Source organism: Ylistrum balloti, unplaced genomic scaffold (genome assembly GCF_031769215.1).
Source record: "Ylistrum balloti isolate Yb309-2 unplaced genomic scaffold, AGI_CSIRO_Ybal_v1 Utg370312, whole genome shotgun sequence".
NCBI lineage: Eukaryota > Metazoa > Mollusca > Bivalvia > Pectinida > Pectinidae > Ylistrum > Ylistrum balloti.
Window position 1 is genome coordinate 318168 of NW_026782231.1, and position 19876 is coordinate 338043.

Here is a 19876-nt window from a genome sequence, read left to right on the forward strand (position 1 = left end):
TGTAGTCATCAAAACATCACACTCTAACCGTCTACTGGTTGTGTTATAAGATGAAGGTGACCATGTAGTCATCGTTCCACTCTAATCTTCTACTGGTTGTGTTATAAGATGAAGGTGACCGTGTAGTCATCAAAACATCACACTCTAACCGTCTACTGGTTGTGTTATAAGATGAAGGTGACAGTGTAGTCATCGAAACATCACACTCTAACCGTCTACTGGTTGTGTTATAAGATGAAGGTGACCGTGTAGTCATCGAAACATCACACTCTAATCTTCTACTGGTTGTGTTATAAGAACTATTTCTATAGCTAAACAAACTATAGTTATGTGCTATGTTCCTCATAGGCATTGAGAAAAAAAAACCCACATTTTCGGTACTTTTCTTATCCGGGGTGGTAAAATATTACCAGTGCTTACCAGTATAGTAGTGTGTAATGACTACCTTTAAAAAGTTGTGTACAATTTAGAATTGACATGAAAATGAATATTGAATTAACACTTCTTATTCCTCTCTTGTAATGAATGTATGCCCATCAATACTGTAGCATTTTGTAGAAACTGAAATATTTTTAAATACCATTCCAGCTGTAAGACATTACAATACATATTAAGTCAGAAGTTACGTGAAAGACCTGTGGGCTTATTAAAAGATATTTACTAGTACTACGGGAACAATGTAAACATTTCAGTACTTTGTGAGTCTGAATATCAAATAAAAAAAAAAAAATCATTTTGATTAAAGCTTTTAGGCTTATTTAGGTTTGCATTCTTTACTGATGAATATTAGTAGTATTTCCTATGTAAATACATCTATATTGTTAGCTGGGTTTATTGTCCTGTGATCAGCCAGTGTCATTTTGAGGCAGTGTCTTCTTGTAGTAGCTGGTGGCTACAAGAAATCCATCAAATATCATCCAGAACAGCTGATTAGTCTGTTTTTTAGCTTCTTGAGAAACATGATTTGTCTAGGGTATAAGGAATTCTAGCATCTCTGTCTGAGGTTACATAGGGAAATGACAAAGCTAGTAGCCATCACTGTCTCCTCAATATATATATATATATATATGTAATTACTTATATATAGTAAGATATCAATATAATATGAACAAATGATATTCTGGGTTCATCATTGTAAAAGAAGCAGTTGTGAAAATTTGAGTTTTTTTTCATATATGAAAAATAACAAAGTTGATAATACATTTACATTGATAGGCACAACAAAAAAAATCACTTAAGTGAACGATGAAACAGAAAACTACCATTTAAGTTATCAGACAGAAAAATCCCGAACCAAACAAATCTTCTGTGAAGATTCTAGATAAATATGAAATAAAAAATATTGTGCCTAAACAGAAATAATACACTTTTGTTTTTAATTATCAGTAACACAATGTAGGCTTCATTGTTCCATTAAGTGTAGGAGATAAGTGTCTTTTGTTAAAATTCCACTTAACATTTTCACAGGAAATAAGAATTCTGTTTCAATAGAGAGATCAAAATCGAACAGACAGCATAGTCACTTAACATGTTTTCGTGAATGGTTGTGCAGGCTTCGCTTTGTTTTTCAAAGCAGGCCTCCAGGGCAGAAGCTAGCTGTAATAACCGATAGTAATGAAAAAATCTGAACTTATGTTGTGGCAGTGTCTCTCAGCTTTGTAACCTCCCTTAACAGGAAACATGATGGTAACTAATTATTTCTGTGTTCTTCAGTCATAAAGAAATTGTACCAAAAACCAGCCGGGGGTGCCTGTCTATTTGCATTGTGACAATTTATCATTTCCGATATACGCTCGTCCTGAACACAACATCCCTGCTATCTGTGCACTGTAGATCTCTGCCAATTTTCCTATAGAAAACATTGGCATTCCACTGATAATAAATATATTGACTGTGTACTCTCCCTAGGTTAAATAAACAGTTGATATTCTACAGTATGGTGTAAGTAATCTTGAGTTAAAGAGAAGCTGTACCATTTTTGATAATCCAAATATACATATATATATATATATATATAGATATACATGATGTATTTCTGTCAAAGAATTTTTCCGAAAGGCTTCCGTTCCGATGTCTGATGAGAGTTGGAAGTGTAACAGACTGGAGGCTCGCTGTCAGTGTGGAATTGAGTTTGCATAATATTGGCAGATACTGGTGCTGCCTTATACTGTTTTAACATGTGTGTCTCATTAAAGTGGCTTTGAGCCTTCCCCAGTACAGGCTAGTCAGGGTCTTTCAGGAGCTGTAACCCTCCAGTCTTGTGTCTAAGATAGTGTTAACACATTTAAAACATCAGAAAAAATTAGTGGTTGGAAAAGTGCATTCATTGTTGAAGCCCTGTGTTTCCATATTCTTGGATTATTTAACAAAAGTTTTCTTCATAAAAAAGGTAAGTTTTTTTTTTCTTTCTTTTTTTTTTCTTTGTACAAAAATTTTGGATTAATCTCATATAATATTAGTTCATTTTCAGGATTTTCTAGATGTTATCACAGTATAAATTTGGACTACCCTTTATAGGGATTGTGTGTTGTGTTTATCTTCCCGAAAGTAAATGACATTGATGCATATTATAAAACTTTAAATTGAAACTACATATGAGCTATATATAGTTTATATATTTGGTATTTTTAGAACTTATAATTACCATTTAGTGCTATGAAAGTAACGTTTTCTGCAGGTTTGGAATTATGTTATAAAATATGTGTATTGGTTGTGTCTCTAAGATAGAAAATTCTAAGTCAGGGATACACTTTCTTCCTTTCACCACCCCTCAGTGCCCTGGCCCCACCCCCTGGCCCACACCCCCTGGGGAAACGCTAAGAGATGAAAGCCTAGGGCCCGAGAGTCATCATGCTGGAGTTCCTTTGAGACAAATTTTCACTATTTCAAAACTGTTTGTGAAAACTCTAGATAAGGAAAACAGCCATCTTATCATTTCATTCAAGTCTTCTAAACATGTTTTAAGTTTTACTTTACCGCTGTGAGAGTTAAAGGAAATTTTTTAATGAGATCCTGACTTTGGAATCTGATACAGCCATTTGAAGCCTTGGTGATGTTGGGCAGATCTATTTTAAGTTTGTGGGAATTTGTAGAGATATACGTAGGTATGGGATGGTATAGATAATGACGGGGATGGGTGGGAATATAGTGTATGGCACTGACTTAGATTTTAATTTCTTTCAATTACATCACTCATAAAAAAAAAAAAAAAATCACTCATTTTGTCATTTTGAATTTTTTGTAAAATCCCTTTTTTGGGGGTATATTACATATTCGTATATGTGTTGAGTAATATTACCTTTTCAGATTTGGATGGTGTCACCTATATCACAGTGTTTGCACCTACAGTATTCTTACTTGGGTGATGTCATTTTGACTCAACATCACCAATGAGTGACATCAGAAATTGGATGAAGTTTAGAAGAGTATTGATCAAAATATTGAAATGATGTTTAAGCTATGATAATGGGAATATTGTCTGCATGAATGCACTGTTGATAAAATTTTAAATGAAGTGTGTGAAAAATTGAATAGGGTTATTTGAGAGCTGGGAAGGGGAGGTAATAGATTCTATGTGGTTCAATATCAGAGTGCTAATGCTTTTGCCTTTTGACCTCAACGTTTGGGGTTTGATTCCCTAAACGGATGTGGGAAGGTAAGGGGTCACCTGCTCGACCATGTGGGTTTTCCCTGGTATACAGGTTTTCTCCCTCAGTAAGACTCCTGCGATGCTTCAGATAACTTTTTCTACGATTTTTGTAAAATAAATAAAGTTTATCTCAATATGACATATATTTCTACTATACATCATCAGTACAACAAAAATTGAGAACATCATGATTACTGCTGGTAGTGGCATGATTTAATTGAGGAGGTGAATTAGATTTTTAGAGGTAGATAGATCTGAGACAAGACAGCCTGAGCTGAAAATTATCAGAAGATAAGACAAATGTATATATTAGAGATAAACGGATACAACTTTGTGAGATAGAGGATAACCATTCATTGGTGGATTTAGTTGGCTAACACATGCCATCCTTGTAGCTGACCCAATCAAAAAGGTTGCGCTGATGAACTTGACCTTTTGTATAAGGTCAATTGAAATTGGTCAAATGCTTATCAAATCACTTAGCAAGTAGTTTTTCTCTTTTATCGGTCAGTAAGTACTGGTCATTGAGTACAATTTTTTTTCTCTTTACTAGGTACTTCATTCTGTCGTCAAATAATCTATCAGAGTTTGGTAGAATTCTGCATGTGTTTTCAAAGACACACTTCAGTTTAAATCAAGCAGCATCATCATTTTTTTTTTATTTAAAGATCTGCTATGGATTACATATGATAAGCTTTTAAGTGTATCAATGTATCAACAAATTTAAATAACTGCAGGTTTAATTATTTAGATGACTCTAAAATTTAAAACAGAAATGCTTCTTTTTAAAGTTGACATGCTACAAATTGTATATCACCTTTAAGTGCTGAATTATATGTTTGTATTTGTTATGGTAGAATGTAAATTGCAAAGGACTTGAAGATATCACAAAAGTGATAGATTTTCTCACCAAGAATGTATATTATATTTGTAAAATATCAAATATCGTTTATTGTACAAATTCATTATGAAAATATTTCTCTGAAAAAAGTATTAAATGATTGATTTCGTTGACCATTTCATTTCATATACTGTGTCACTGTTAAAGCTCAGAGACTGTATGCAACATGGCATGCTTATATGATTTTATCTCAACGAGGCTAATTCTCATAAATCGTTGCCTGAAGTCATTATACACAGAACGGAATGTTAAGTAAGGCGAGTGGTTGGCTCTTGTCGTAATGGGAAGCTGTTTTACAGACAAGTATGACGGCTAGTAATTATACCAATAAGAGAACATCTAGTCTTCGACTTGTTCAATAACAAAGACTTGGAACCAATTTGATTGTATAGTCATGACATGGCTAGATTCAACAGCTTTATACGGAAAATCGGAAAAAAAATTAGTCCAATTTTATAACGGGTATCTTAACCAGAAATCACTTTTTACTTGACATTGAGTTTGAATTGATGCATCTCTTAGGAATTTATGGTTGCTAAAATTAAATTTTAGAAGATATGTCAAAGACATTTATGAAATTATTTCATTTATTGACTAACAAATTCAGCTAGGAATGGCTGGGTGTGTTACGGCTGAGCAAGTAACAATAGCAAAGACTCTCGTAAAACCCCTATGGCCCACTCGGATGTCATGGTGATTGCTGGTGCAGCCATTTGTGCCAAGCTTTGTAGGGATCTGACAGAATTTTCCATTGATGACTATCTTTTATAGATTCAATCCGCTGAGGGACAAAAGATGAAAATAAATCGAACTTAATGCACTTTCATGTCATCCGATAATATTTGACCGTTGTGTCTGTTGGTATTTTATCTAAGAAGTCCTTTAGTTTTAGAATAAATATGTCTAAGAGATGGTGAGTCCAGCATGGAGAAGCCTTTAAGGTTGGAGTACCCATATGAATGCTTTGTAGTTCTGTTATCTCTGCCTGGACCCAGATCTTAAAAGTTTTGTCAGCTTTCAGATTTTGCATTGACAGAAATGTATGACATTACCTACATTTGAAAGAAAACCTTTCAATGATCATGGATAAAAACCTTTTTGTAATAGATTCACCACAATCCTGCGAGAAAAAATATATTTGAATAATATCTATGGTTTTGCTAAAATTTGCAATATCAGAAATTGAGTCATCAAGCTAATATTGGTTGGTGTTTGAACTTTGATAATTTTTCATTGAACCGTGTTAGTTCTGATTCTCTGAAGTTAGGACATCATGTGTAAAAAAAAATGTTATTAAGATAAATAGAATAATGATCAGTTATGGAGGAATATTAATGTAACTACAACATCCTGTAATTAATATGATACGCATCATTTCACTCGATTTTGTTTTTGTCCTTGACTTGACCTTGTAGTAGGACATCATTGAGACTAAAATTGATATTGATCCTGGCTTCTATTATTCATCTAATTAATCATCTGTGTTAACTGAACCTTTTCCCTTATATTTTCATGTTCATTTTGATTTTGATCACTTTAGATTTTCCTGAGTAGCTTCCTAGGTTTTCAAAAGGCAGTGACAAATCCTGGAAGGATAAAACGGCTGTATGATGCAGTTTTAATTAATCATTTGATTCTATCATATTTTTTTTATATTTGTATTATGGGGTGCTATTCACTAGTGTTTTTTTTTTTTTTACAGTCTTTGTCAAACTCCATAAAAAGGTTGACACTATTTTGTCAGGACTTTGGGCATACTCATACCTGTTCTTAGTTATATCATTTCTTACATGTATCAAAAGTGTTTGACTTTCTCTGTATTATAATGTTAGGCTCATCATAGCGTCTACGTTATACAGTAAATTACTTAGATTTAGGGAATTCTTTTATTTCACGAACGTAGCTCTTCAGACATATTCATGTATACATATTTTTGTGAATGGTGATCTAGAAATGACTCATACTTCACAAATGATGAGCTTTTAGAGACACGGACAATTCAAAACTCTGATATCGTTTACCAAATCAACATGGAAGCCATCCAGCATTTTCAAGTACCAATGATAACAAGGGATTTGAATTTGCGATTTTGCGTATTAATGGAACATATTGATTTTGCTTTCCTGATACTTTTGGTATGGTTTAGTTGTTGACCGCACAGCTATATATAGGTGTCTGATCTTCATTATCATAGCCCTCCACCTGTGGGTCGCAAGTTCAAGGTCAACATGGGGCTGTCACCTGTTACTGGTTGTAGGTTGGTGGTTTTTCTCTGGTAACTCCTGGCTTTCATGTCACCACCTGTCACATCCTGAAATAACACTAGCTGTTAATAAGACATAATACAATAATAAACTAAACTAATTTGTTGTTCTGAAAACTGTATATGTTGACTACTTTTTATGCAGCTTCGTATTGAAGGTAACATATTTTGTCATTTCTATAAACTTATTCATAATTCTTTTAGAATGACTTTTCATGTCAAAGCTATTGTAAGGTTCAAGAAAAAGACATTTTTCATCAGCTTCTAACATAAGTTTATTGTTACTTCAGCTGGAATTGTTGTTTCACTTCTGCATTTTGGAAATTCATTTGTCTAATTGAGATCAAAGCAAGTTGTTTGATATTGTTGGATTTTTGTTAAGCTGTACTTTGATTTTGTTGCTGGGTGTAATTATTGTAGATAAATGTATGTTGCTTGTTGACAGTTCCTTGTCGTTTCTTCTGTAGATTTATTCCAGCGAATATATCAGATACCGGTAAACATACTTAAAATTTGTGCTATAAAAATCTAGCGTATTTTCACATTTTTGGCAAATTGCGCTATGATGAATTCACGCATCCACAAGAATTGTTATTTAAACATCGGAAATTGAAATTAGTGCAATCATCGCAAAACTTTCAGATCAGAAAGCACTAAAATCAGAAAACTGGTAAAACTTAAACATTTATAGTAACTCAAGTTATTGAATTCATACCGGTAAGCTGGAGGCGTTGGAATTGAAGATTGTGAGATGAAAAAAAACAACATATGAAGATAAATGAATGTTCTAATGAAAGTAGTGTCAGGATTTTAATTGACTGCAGACAGCATTACCACAAAGTTGTGCGCCATAACTTTTGGTTTGAAACAGATGGGATTCCGGTTGCTATGGCGATGTCACGGTATACTGAGAAGTTAATTTCCCTTACAAGTGTGTTTTAGTGACCGAAAGATTGCGTTTCTAAATGATTTGGAAAATAGACACTTTGAAAGTTTTAAATAACTCTTCTACTCAACAGATCTTTATAGCTGTATGGATGGATTTCGTCTCCGACTCTTTGTTGACGTCTAGTATTTATGTAAGTCTAGGAGTAAAGGCAGTTAAAAAATGAAATGTATTCTGATGCAGATAACATTCTTTATAGAAAAAAACAACTTAAATATGCGAATCGAAAACCACACATTTTTAGCTGGTACCATATTTATTCAATAACAAACCCATGGAGCTAACAATAAATGTTTTAAAGTTGAAGTAGAGGCTATTACTTAATGTGAGAGACTTATTACTTCACCATTCTCAAGAATGCTGATGTTTGAATTCAGCTGTCTAATGTCTTAAACCCTCTACAGATTGTCGGTTGTTTTTAGGATGTCTTCTGTTTAGCCACCATCCATTAGCATAAGCAAAAGGTCTTCTTTATCACACTGTATGTTGGAAGAAGTGGACTAAAAGTATTTCAGAAACAGAGGTTGTGTTCTGTACCTTACACTTAAGGGAGCATTGAAGAAACCTCGATAAAATCTGCAGCATTTAGGTTCATGATATTTTTCCGCCTATCCTTAAATCTTCAACTTTCTGTGCTTTGTTTTTTCTTTCACCCGTGGTGTCCCTCATGACACCCTCCCTTATATGAAGTTAAAATCACCTAATACCAAAAAATTAACATATGATCTTTGATGATTTAATTTTTTGTGCTTTGTTGAGAAAGTTTGTTCTTTTCTGCTTCAAATGAAACCATTCCTTTTGTGTTTTGTTAGGACCTGCCTGGAACCTTCAATCTTTTTTTACCTGTCAAATGAAACCATTCCTTTTGTGTTTTGTCAGGACCTGCCTGGAACCTCCAATCTTTTTGTACCTGTCAAATGAAACCATTCCTTTTGTGTTTTGTTAGGACCTGCCTGGAACAACCTTCTTAGCAATGTACCTGACAAATGAGATTGTTCCTATCATGTTTTAGCTAGACATATCTAGACCAACAAGCCTTTCTTACTCTATCTGTCAAATGATACCATACCTCCTATCTTTAAAAAGATCTTGTCTTGTAAAAAAAGCATTTACTTTCTATATCTGTCAATTAAAACCTCAGGCCAATTTTTAAGTCTCCATTTTTGAACACCATTATTTGCTATAAGGTTGGGCAACATCCCCTTTAAATCTTTCTGTTTAAAAAACCTCATTAGTTTATCAATAGTTCAAGTGTTATTTAAAGTCTTAATAAGCATTAGTTACAGTGTACTTGGTATGTACTTCATATGACTCAATTGTACAGGTAATTAATTCTAATGAAAATGGACACCGTGGAATTCCACTAAATGTCCTGTTTGGTGTAAATACCTTTTTGTTGCTTTGTAAATGTTATGTGAAACAAGGGTTAGGACACCTCAGTTATGTCTAATTTAAATTTTAAATTTTGTCTGCATTGTGTATCAGGTTATATATAGGTACGCATACTTCCTTGTGTTGCAATGTTTACTAATATATAAAAAATACTGTCTTCTCCCCTCTTTTTAATTTCTGATATATGTTGACAGAAAATTGTTCATTACCGTAATACACAGAAAATAGGATACATTTTCTGTGAAGTTTATTTGTTTTTGAATGAATCAAAGAAATTTGATCCGGTATTCTAGTCACAACATTCATGTCTCTATTTGAAAAGATTCTAGCAGGGATAGGTGTGTAGTTGCCTTTGTTAGGGTAGTCCTGTCTAAATGGCATACAGAGGTCACTATTTGAAGCCTTCGACATAACAATGAAATTATGAAACAAATCTGTTAACAATCGCTGAGGGTGTTTAATTTTCCCATTCATGGATTGTCAGCGGGATGTGTTTTGTTGATGTCTTGGCCTGACGGGCCGTTACAACCCATCTGTCTGCTCAGCTGCCGAAATTCTCTCTTTATCTTTATTCTGTTCTCAAAACAACTAAAATCAGTGTGCAGAGAGTGGGGTGGCAGACAGTTTACAGGCTAATGTTACCTCATAAATTCACATATTTTTGATATGATAGAGGAAAGATAAATAATTATCTGTCTGGAATTCAAACAAGCTCACTTTGAAGGGCACAGTATATGGATATATTAAGATTCCACGATCTGTGTTATGATCAACTGATAGTGATATGGTGAACTGTTCCTTATTTGGTAAGTAATAAGTTAAGTTGTATTTTGACTTTTACATCTCAACTTAATTATTACTACAGATAAGTATACTAATATGTAAAATCAAATATGTATACTTTTAATGGGTGATGGACAAGTTGAGAAAATATTCTAGGTGTATATGATACTGTATCACATCAAAGTGTAATACTGTTGTGATAAGAGGCCATTAAGTTCTTTAAATAACAACCCATGTTCAGTGTATGTGAACACCTGTGTTACGGGACCATCTGAATTTTTAGGTCATCTGGACCCGAAGGGTCCGATGACCTATAGTCATCATGCTTCGTCCGTCGTCGTCCGCCGTGCGCCGTGCGCCGTCCGCCGTGCGCCGTGCGCCGTCCGTAAACTTTTCATTCAAACGACTTCTTCTCAAATACTAGAAGGTCTAGGGGGCTAATACTTGGCACAGAGGATACTGGCATGGAGCTCTACCAAGTTTGTTCAAATGAATGACCTTGACCCACTTTAAAGGTCACAGGGGTCAAATATGTTAAAATCTTTAAACAACTTCTTCTCATTAACCAAAAGGCTCAGAGTGTAGATATTGGGCCTGTGACATGCTGGGATGAAGGACTACCAAGTTTGTTCAAATGAATGACCTTGAACCACTTTAAAGGTCACAGGGGTCAAATATGTTAAAATCTTTAAACAACTTCTTCTCATTAACCAAAAGGCTCAGAGTGTAGATATTGGGCCTGTGACATGCTGGGATGAAGGACTACCAAGTTTGTTCAAATGAATGACCTTGAACCACTTTAAAGGTCACAGGGGTCAAATATGTTAAAATCTTTAAACAACTTCTTCTCAATAACCAAAAGGCTCAGATTGCTGATATTGTGCCTGTGGCATGCTGGGATGAAGGGCTATCAAGTTTGTTTAAATGAATGACCTTGAACAACTTTCAAGGTCACAGGGGTCAAATATGTCAAAATCTTTAAATAACTTCTTCTCAAATACTAGAAGGCCTAGGGGGCTAATACGTGGCCCATAGCATGCTGGCATGGAGCCCTACAAAGTTTGTTCAAATGAATGACCTTGGCCCACTTTCAAGGTCACAGGGGTCAAATATGTTAAAATATACAAAGGACTTCATCTCAATAAGCAAAAGTCTATGAGTGCCGATATTGGGTCTGTAGCATGCTGGGAGGAAAGGCTACCAAGTTTATTTAAATGAATGACCTTGAACAACTTTCAAGGTCGCAGGGGTCAAATATGTCAAAATCTTTAAATAACTTCTTCTCAAATACTAGAAGGCCTAGGGGGCTAATACTTGGCCCATAGCATGCTGGCATGGAGCCCTACAAAGTTTGTTCAAATGAATGACCTTGGCCCACTTTCAAGGTCACAGGGGTCAAATATGTTAAAATATACAAAGGACTTCATCTCAATAAGCAAAAGTCTATGAGTGCCGATATTGGGTCTGTAGCATGCTGGGAGGAAAGGCTACCAAGTTTATTCAAATGAATAACCTCAACCCACTTTCAAGGTCACAGGGGTCAAATATGTTAAAATCTTTAAACAACTTCTTCTCAATAACCAAAAGGCTCAGATTGCTGATATTGTGCCTGTGGCATGCTGGGATGAAGGGCTATCAAGTTTGTTTAAATGAATGACCTTGAACAACTTTCAAGGTCACAGGGATCAAATATGTCAAAATCTTTAAATAACTTCTTCTCAAATACTAGAAGGCCTAGGGGGCTAATACTTGGCCCATAGCATGCTGGCATGGAGCCCTACAAAGTTTGTTCAAATGAATGACCTTGGCCCACTTTCAAGGTCACAGGGGTCAAATATGTTAAAATATACAAAGGACTTCATCTCAATAAGCAAAAGTCTATGAGTGCCGATATTGGGTCTGTAGCATGCTGGGAGGAAAGGTTACCAAGTTTATTTAAATGAATGACTTTGAACAACTTTCAAGGTCGCAGGGGTCAAATATGTCAAAATCTTTAAATAACTTCTTCTCAAATACTAGAAGGCCTAGGGGGCTAATACTTGGCCCATAGCATGCTGGCATGGAGCCCTACAAAGTTTGTTCAAATGAATGACCTTGGCCCACTTTCAAGGTCACAGGGGTCAAATATGTTAAAATATACAAAGGACTTCATCTCAATAAGCAAAAGTCTATGAGTGCCGATATTGGGTCTGTAGCATGCTGGGAGGAAAGGCTACCAAGTTTATTCAAATGAATGACCTCAACCCACTTTCAAGGTCACAGGGGTCAAATATGTTAAAATATACAAACGACTTCTTCTCAACAAGCAAAAGTCCATGAGTGCTGATATTGGGCCTGTAAGATGCTTGGAGGAGAGGCTACCAAGTTTGTTCAAATGAATGACCTCAACCCACTTTTTAGGTTTGGCTTGCTTTTTGTCAGATGACCGTTAAGGCCCATGGGCCTCTTGTTAGAAATATCTCCTGCTAAGTCAATGTAAGCACCTGTGTTAAAGGACCACCTTATTTTAGATAAAATACACATTAAGTAAATATGAGTCACTGTGTTAAGGGACCACTCGTTTTTAGAATGAACCTGTATTAAGGGAATACCTGTCTTGTAGGAACAACTGTTTAAAGACTACTTAAATGACTTCCCTCTGCAGTAGATATTACTATGTTAGATGAGACCACCTATACCTGAACAACCGACCACTGTCAGAATCACCACCAGTAGTCTTAGAAGACCTTCCCCTGCAGTAAATATCACTGTTAGCTGAACTTGTATAAAGAGACCACCTATACCTGAACAACCGACCACTGTCAGAATCACCACCAGTAGTCTTAGAAGGCCTTCCCCTGCAGTAAATATCACTGTTAGCTGAACTTGTATAAAGAGACCACCTATACCTGAACAACAGACCACTGATAGAATCACCACCAGTAGTCTTAGAAGACCTTCCCCTGCAGTAAATGTCACTGTGTTAGCTGTACTTGTATAAAGAGACCACCTGTACTTGAACTAAGAGACCACTGTATGGATGTACCAATAGTAGTCTTGAAAATGGTTTTGTAACAGCTGTTACACATACCTTACAAATCCAAATATCCATGTCTTAAACTATTCTCTATTACAAAGGCACTTATAATTTTTAGCTTACCTTGCCTGAAGGCTTATGCTGTGATATATGCAATCACTGTCCGTCCTGCCATGCATCTGTGTGTCCCTCTGGCATCAACTTTTCACTTCAAACAACTTCTTTTCAGTAACAGAAAGGCCCAGGGTATTGATATTGGGCCTGTAACATGCTTGGATGGACTGCTTCCAAGCTTATTAAATGAATGACCTTGACCTACTTTGAAGGTCACAGAGTGTACAATATATAAAAATCTCCAAATGACTTCTCAGTAACCGAAAGGCCGAGTGTATAGATATTAAGCCTGCTATGAAGGGCTACAAAGTTTGTGTAAATGAATGACCTTGACCCACTTTGAAAGTTACAGGGGCCAATTGTGTTAGAGTCTTGAAATAACTTCTCTTCATTAACCAAAAGACCCATTAACTGAAAGGCCCAGAGTACTGATATGAGACATGTGGCATGCTAGGATGAAGTGCTACCAAATCTGTTAAAATGAATGACCTTTACCCACATTGAAGGTCACAGAGTTCAAATGTGTTAAAAATCTTTAAACTTCTTCTCAGTAAAGGAAAGGCCAAGGGTAATGAAATTAGGCCTTTATGATATTGAGAAAAAGGACTACCAAGATTGTTCAAATGAATGACCTTGACTTACTTTCAAGGTCACATGGTTTAAATGTATAAAAATCATCTAACAACTTCTTTGTGATATTTCAAAGCCAATGGTTCCGATTTTGGACCTGTGACATGCTAAAATGAAGTGCCACTAAGTTTGTCCAATTGCACAACCTTGTTAAACTTTCATGATGTAAACTGTTTTAAGTTCTTTACAGGTTGTTGAAACTTGTTCAGTCACCTTTTAATGTTACATAACTTAATGTCAATTAATGCCAATGGGCCTCATGTAATTATGTTACTCATGTAGGTAGAAAGTTTAGAAATTTTCAGAAATGCATTTGTCTAATATTTACTGATACAATAAACATTGAATAGATTCAATTAAAGTTGTAGGGGTTTTAAAACAACAATTTTTTAAAAAGTACAATAAACTTGAGCAAATGATAGGATATAAATATTGATTTTTTTATGAATTGAAATGGTTGTTTTACAGAAACCTGTAGGATCTCATATTCCTCTGCTCCTCTGAACAATTTTACGTAATGTTTTGCCCGAAAAAAGAAGATTGTTTTTCCTTAATTTTGTTTTGGGCCTTGTAAGGTAATCTAGGCTTAGACTAATATGATTAGGATGTCTGCTTCATGAATTATCTAGCTTTCTGTGTCCTCAAGGGTTACATACACAGATCTATATATAGTATACTACATATATATCAGGTTTCACCGTATTTGGTGTCAAGGTCACAAAAGGCAAAGGTGTATAAATGTCGAAGGTGATCATGTTTTTTTTTTTCCTTTCTAAAATGTCTGCTTTGTTAATTAGAAAGAACAGAAAAATGTTTTGTGGTGTTGTGCACTGCTCATGTCAAATGTATATGTAGAAATGTTGCGGGATGATGGCAAACGGGGAGAGGGGGTGTGTCAAATGATGTGTTTCTCTCTGCAAATAAATATATTATACTTCTTATTGTAGTCATTAAAAATAGTCTGTAGAAGTGAAACTGGACATATAGATTAAACATTTTTTGACATTACACAATCTCTATGTAGAAATAGTGAACATTTGCCAGATATAGGAAGGGGGATATCATGTTCACTTTGTCTCTGAAATTTAGTGGATGTCAGCATTCTACCATTGGTGATGACCTTGAGATTCAGATCTTTATATTATCGAGTTTGGTTTGACTTTCTGATTACATTGACCTTCAGCAAACAGGGATTATGTTTGGCTCTAAGTGATGGCCTGGACACTTAGCTGATGTGAAATTTGTCTGGCTAAATTGATGATCTTGACCTTAGGCAGATGGGGGTTAGGTTTGGCTATAGATGATGGCTTTAACCATCATCATTAGATGGGGCTGTGGTTAGTCTGAAGTGATGACCTAGGGCTTCACTAGTACTTACATAATAAGATTGATATTTAGAATGTTGTATAGAAGTAGATTTTGGCTGCAGTGCTCCTCCCCTACATTAATACCCGCACTCCTTTTCCCTGTGTTTAACTTTCACCCATTCAATCCAACAGTACCCACACTTAAATTTCAGGTTTCAAGGGTGAAGGTCAAGGTCACTTGCTATATGTCAGCAGTCTTGAAGCTTCATTTCCTAAGGGATCCTTATCTTAATAAAGATACATCTGAAAGACCATGATATCTCAGAGGCGTTTTAATATCAGGGTTCTAAGGTCGAGGTCAGTATTACTATATTTAGAAAGTCCCATTTCAGGTGATTTTGATCACACTTCATACATTTATAAAGGTCCATGATGAGGTTGAGATGCAGAGTTGTATGGTCAGGATAATGGTTACTGTAACTATTTGTTAAAAGATCATAAAATCATAGACATGCTTGAGTTTTAAAGGTGTAATGGACAAAGTCAAGGTCACAGTTACTATCTTCATTAAATCCTTGTCAGCTAGTATTCTGGTAGCTTTATTCCTGGAGGGATCAAGCTTTGCACTCTTGGCCATTTTCTTTATTGCACTTTTGTCAAAATGGAAAAGTCAAAGCATTTGCATCAGTAGTATAATTTGTTTCACAATGATAAATAGATAAAGTAGTTGTAGCCATATCCTTATAGTTGAAGTAGACTGATGAACTCGACCTTGACCTCAGCCATCAGTGATCATGGTGTGTTTAAGCATATTGAACATGTATCTGTTTAAACCAAATCAGGCTCCAAACAAGTTAAATGATACAAGGATATTTTTCTGTCCTGACATCCGAAACTGGGACAAGGAACATGGGTTTTTATTTTCTTTTTAAGCTGCAAGTTTCTCAGCAGAGATAAATGAATTATCTCTATATTTACACTTTCTCTTAATGTGTATTACATAACTGTGCAGTATTAGCCAGTAGGTTACATTAAATACAGAACTGACAGGCGCTCTCCATTAAATATTCTTGTCTGGACGGGAAGACAAAAATGCTGGATTGGTATGTGAAGAATAGGGCAGACCTTAACACAGAACAGCTTCCTTACATTATAAACCCTGGCTCAGAACCAGATGACGACAGATGGAATTACAGCTGGAAGTGTTAAGTCCTATGTTTGCTGTAATAATTTTATATGTATATAAACAAGTAATGAAATGTATTAGGTTAATTTGTATTGTCTTTTCCTGGGAAAAAATATGTTCAGTAAACATGGACAGATCTTGTTTATACTGTATACAAATGTCTTCACTATAAGAATGAAGGGTTTTATTCAATTGTATGTATCACAATAACTATTGCTGAAAAATATATTTATAGTTAAGAAGATAAATCTAACAAGCTTAGGATAAATTGGTTTCTTATTTATTTAACCCTCAACCTGTTTCCCCCCAGAACTTTGGGCTTCATCATTTTTATATTTATACTTATGATACAGAAGTTTTAAGGTTTTGTCAACCATGAACCTCCTCCCCATCACCCCTTTTCTGGATAAAAAATAAATAACATATTTTCATGACCAACTACTCACTGCCAGCTACAGAATTCAGATATGGGTACACTGTATGTATTTCATATTGTGTATTCTAAACAGAACATCTAGGGAACAATTAATGAACACTCCTGTCACATTCTTTCAGGAAAGTTTGTACTAATTGTTCAGCAGATCATGCAAAGAACAAAACTGCTTATTTAAATGACATAAATCATACTGAACACGCAGATATTTATTTTGAAGACTAGAGACTACATACTGTAGACTAGCAGGAATCAATACAGGAGTGTTGACTTTGAATTGTAGATTTAGCAACATATTTTTACCCTAAATTACCTCCCCTTACTTTGAAACATCCATACTAACATGTCAATATAATCATAATCCAAACTCTAACTAAAAAAGATAAAGGCAAACTATGAACTAAAGAAAGATTTCCATGGAGAATCCTGAAAAAGTACAAGCAGAAGAGTACCAGGGGTTCTGGAAGTGAGAGTGCCTACTGCTTTATTGACAACACCTGCCGTGAACATTTGGTAAACCCATGTGAGTAATGTTAGGGTCTCAAATGAAAACAAGGTACAACATGAACCAACAGCCAAACCAATTAGCATCAAACGTATCCAATTAATATTCCACGAAGGAGCAGAATATTTCTGTACGATATCAATATGACTTCTGTAAAGCTTAGATTTGATAAAATCAGTTTTTGATGAAAGATCTAAATTTATCTGGATGTTCTTCCCTAAGATTATCTCCCCTTACTTTGAAAAATCCACACTATAGATTTTGTGGTAGCAATGACTACGAGACTGGTAAAGATAAACTCAGTCATATACATACAAATTAACAAAGCTATCAACAGTAACATGCCTTTCTAACTAACTGACATTTATGAGATTACACTAATGAGGTGATTTAAATTAGCTAGTCACTGTGATAGTTAGTATCCTGTGGAGTAAAGCAGGAGCGTTTATGTTTAAACCATGAAGCTGTATTAGTACTGATGCTGTTTATTTTGTTAGTGAGAGTACACAGGGACACCACTGGGGTCACACACAGAGTTAATCAGCCTTAACTGATAACACTTTCACTCCATATCAGCACATGATCCTATCCTGATACCATGTGGAGTAATCAGTACCATATCAGATAAGCAGTCATAGGAACTCTTTTGGATGGTGAGGAAAGGAAATTTTAACTTTCATCTGCTTATAAATTCTAAATAGTACAATCTGTATTAAGTGTATATGACACTTATTAAACATGTTTTATCATTTTGCGTTAATTAACCTAAAATTGTTGTCAATTGGGTAGCATGTGGAAGAATTCTTATAATTATGTGTAAAGAAATTTAGTTGATAGTACTGGAGTTCAAATAATTTGTTCAAGTGGAAGAAAGCATACACATCGATGAAATTAAAGTCAATATATGAAACCATCACAAAAACACAAAACACAATTTGTTTCAGAAATTAAAAATGGTAAAATTCAGCTACATAATTATCTGCTGTATTGACTTTTCACAAAGAGCTATATTGGATATTGTGTTGACAGATAAATGCAGCCATACTAAAGAAGAAGACTTCTCAGAAGTGTGACTGAAACACTATTAAGATATATGGTAGTCTTGCAAGATCTGAAGATTTTATAATTTTACACTAATAATGGGGAACTTCAAAGGGAGAAAGGAAAGTGTTTTGCTTCTACAGAACCCCAAGGGAGCTGAAGGGATTGGTAAGCCGTCAACTGGTATTAGGGAGAAGCTGTGTAAGAGGTCTGAAATATTAACTGGAGTATGTAGATCCTTTATAGTGGGGGATGGACTTGATTACTGATGGGGATTCTAATCAAAGATGAAATATACTACAAGTAAAATTCCCATAGGGTCAATTCACAGGTTTTGATATTCGAGATAAAGATATATGCGAAAATCTGTTGAGTTTTTTTGTAAATAATTTATTTTCTGCTTATAACTTTTTTGCCAGGCTGTATATCTAGTAGATGTCTTTGAGGAATTTGATGTCAATATTTGACATCAATGTTTGATTTATTGGTTTTGAGTAATTTCTGTGGTAATATAACTCTTTAGAGGTTACTGAAATGAAAAATTGACTCGTGCATTACAGCTAATGCATTTCCTGTCACAGAATGGTGTTGGGTACTTATGTGTAGGTACTAGGATGATAACGATAAACTGTACAAAATGTTCATACAGAAAATAGCTATGTACTATAAACCTTCTTATTGTCTCACAAATAATTAAAGATTAGGAGAAGAACATATGTGCTTCTATGTAAAACCATGTGATAGATTTTAGAAAATTTCACAATGGAAACCTTATGAAAGAACAGACTCAGAAAATATTCTAACGGAAATGAAAAACCATGATAGATTTTGCTTTAAAGAAATTCTTCATCTTCATGGAAAGCAATTCAATACTACTGAGGAAATTCTTCTTTGGAAAACAATTGAATGAAATTTGGGAAGATTTTATTGAAAATATTTTCCCTTTGCAGCAATAGTTTCATATGGAATCTTTGGTTTATAGGAATAAATTTTGTTGAAATTGGGACCAGCATTCAGCCCTATCAAATATCAATATATTCAGACATATATTGATGATAATATGAATGGTTTAGGTAATAACAGTTTATAACTTAGTAAATTAAATTAAAACTACCCACCATTTCAAAGTTTGACTGGAGTTTCACTGTATGCAGAAATTTCAAAACTCATATTTTGAAATTTTAGATTAACTGGCATAGTCGTGAACGTACCTGTTGTATTTAATGTAAGGGGCTTTAAATGTCAAGAAAATAGGGTTTTGTAACTTTTTGGTGCCTAGTTTATAACTTTTTGGTGCCTATTTTGTAACTTTTTGGTGCCTATTTTGTAACTTTTTGGTGCCTATTTTGTAACTTTTTGGTGCCTATTTTGTAACTTTTTGATGCCTATTTTGTAACTTTTTGGTGCCTAGTTTATAACTTTTTGGTGCCTATTTTGTAACTTTTTGATGCCTATTTTGTAACTTTTTGGTGCCTATTTTGTAACTTTTTGGTGCCTATTTTGTAACTTTTTGGTGCCTATTTTGTAACTTTTTGGTGCCTATTTTGTAACTTTTTGATGCCTATTTTGTAACTTTTTGATGCCTATTTTGTAACTTTTTGGTGCCTATTTTGTAACTTTTTGGTGCCTATTTTGTAACTGTTTTTACTTTTTTGGTGCCTTTCCTCCTCAAACCTATTTGTGACTTTGTATTACCCAAGCAAAAAGGTA

The 19876-nt window shown here is 34.7% G+C and overlaps 1 protein-coding gene across 4 annotated transcripts in view; it reads left to right on the plus strand.

The window, feature by feature from the left end:
• Window positions 1-19876, plus strand: part of LOC132553269 (rap1 GTPase-activating protein 1-like) — a 196864-nt gene that overhangs the window by 3260 nt on the left and 173728 nt on the right. For 3 of the 4 annotated variants that reach the window (XM_060217500.1, XM_060217503.1, XM_060217504.1), the window contains exon 1: window positions 2309-2389. The exons of the other annotated variant lie outside the window; for it this stretch is intronic. The gene's annotated coding sequence lies outside the window, so the exon portion shown is untranslated. Of the gene's footprint in view, window positions 1-2308; window positions 2390-19876 lie in introns of those variants that run through there. 4 annotated transcript variants of the gene reach the window in all.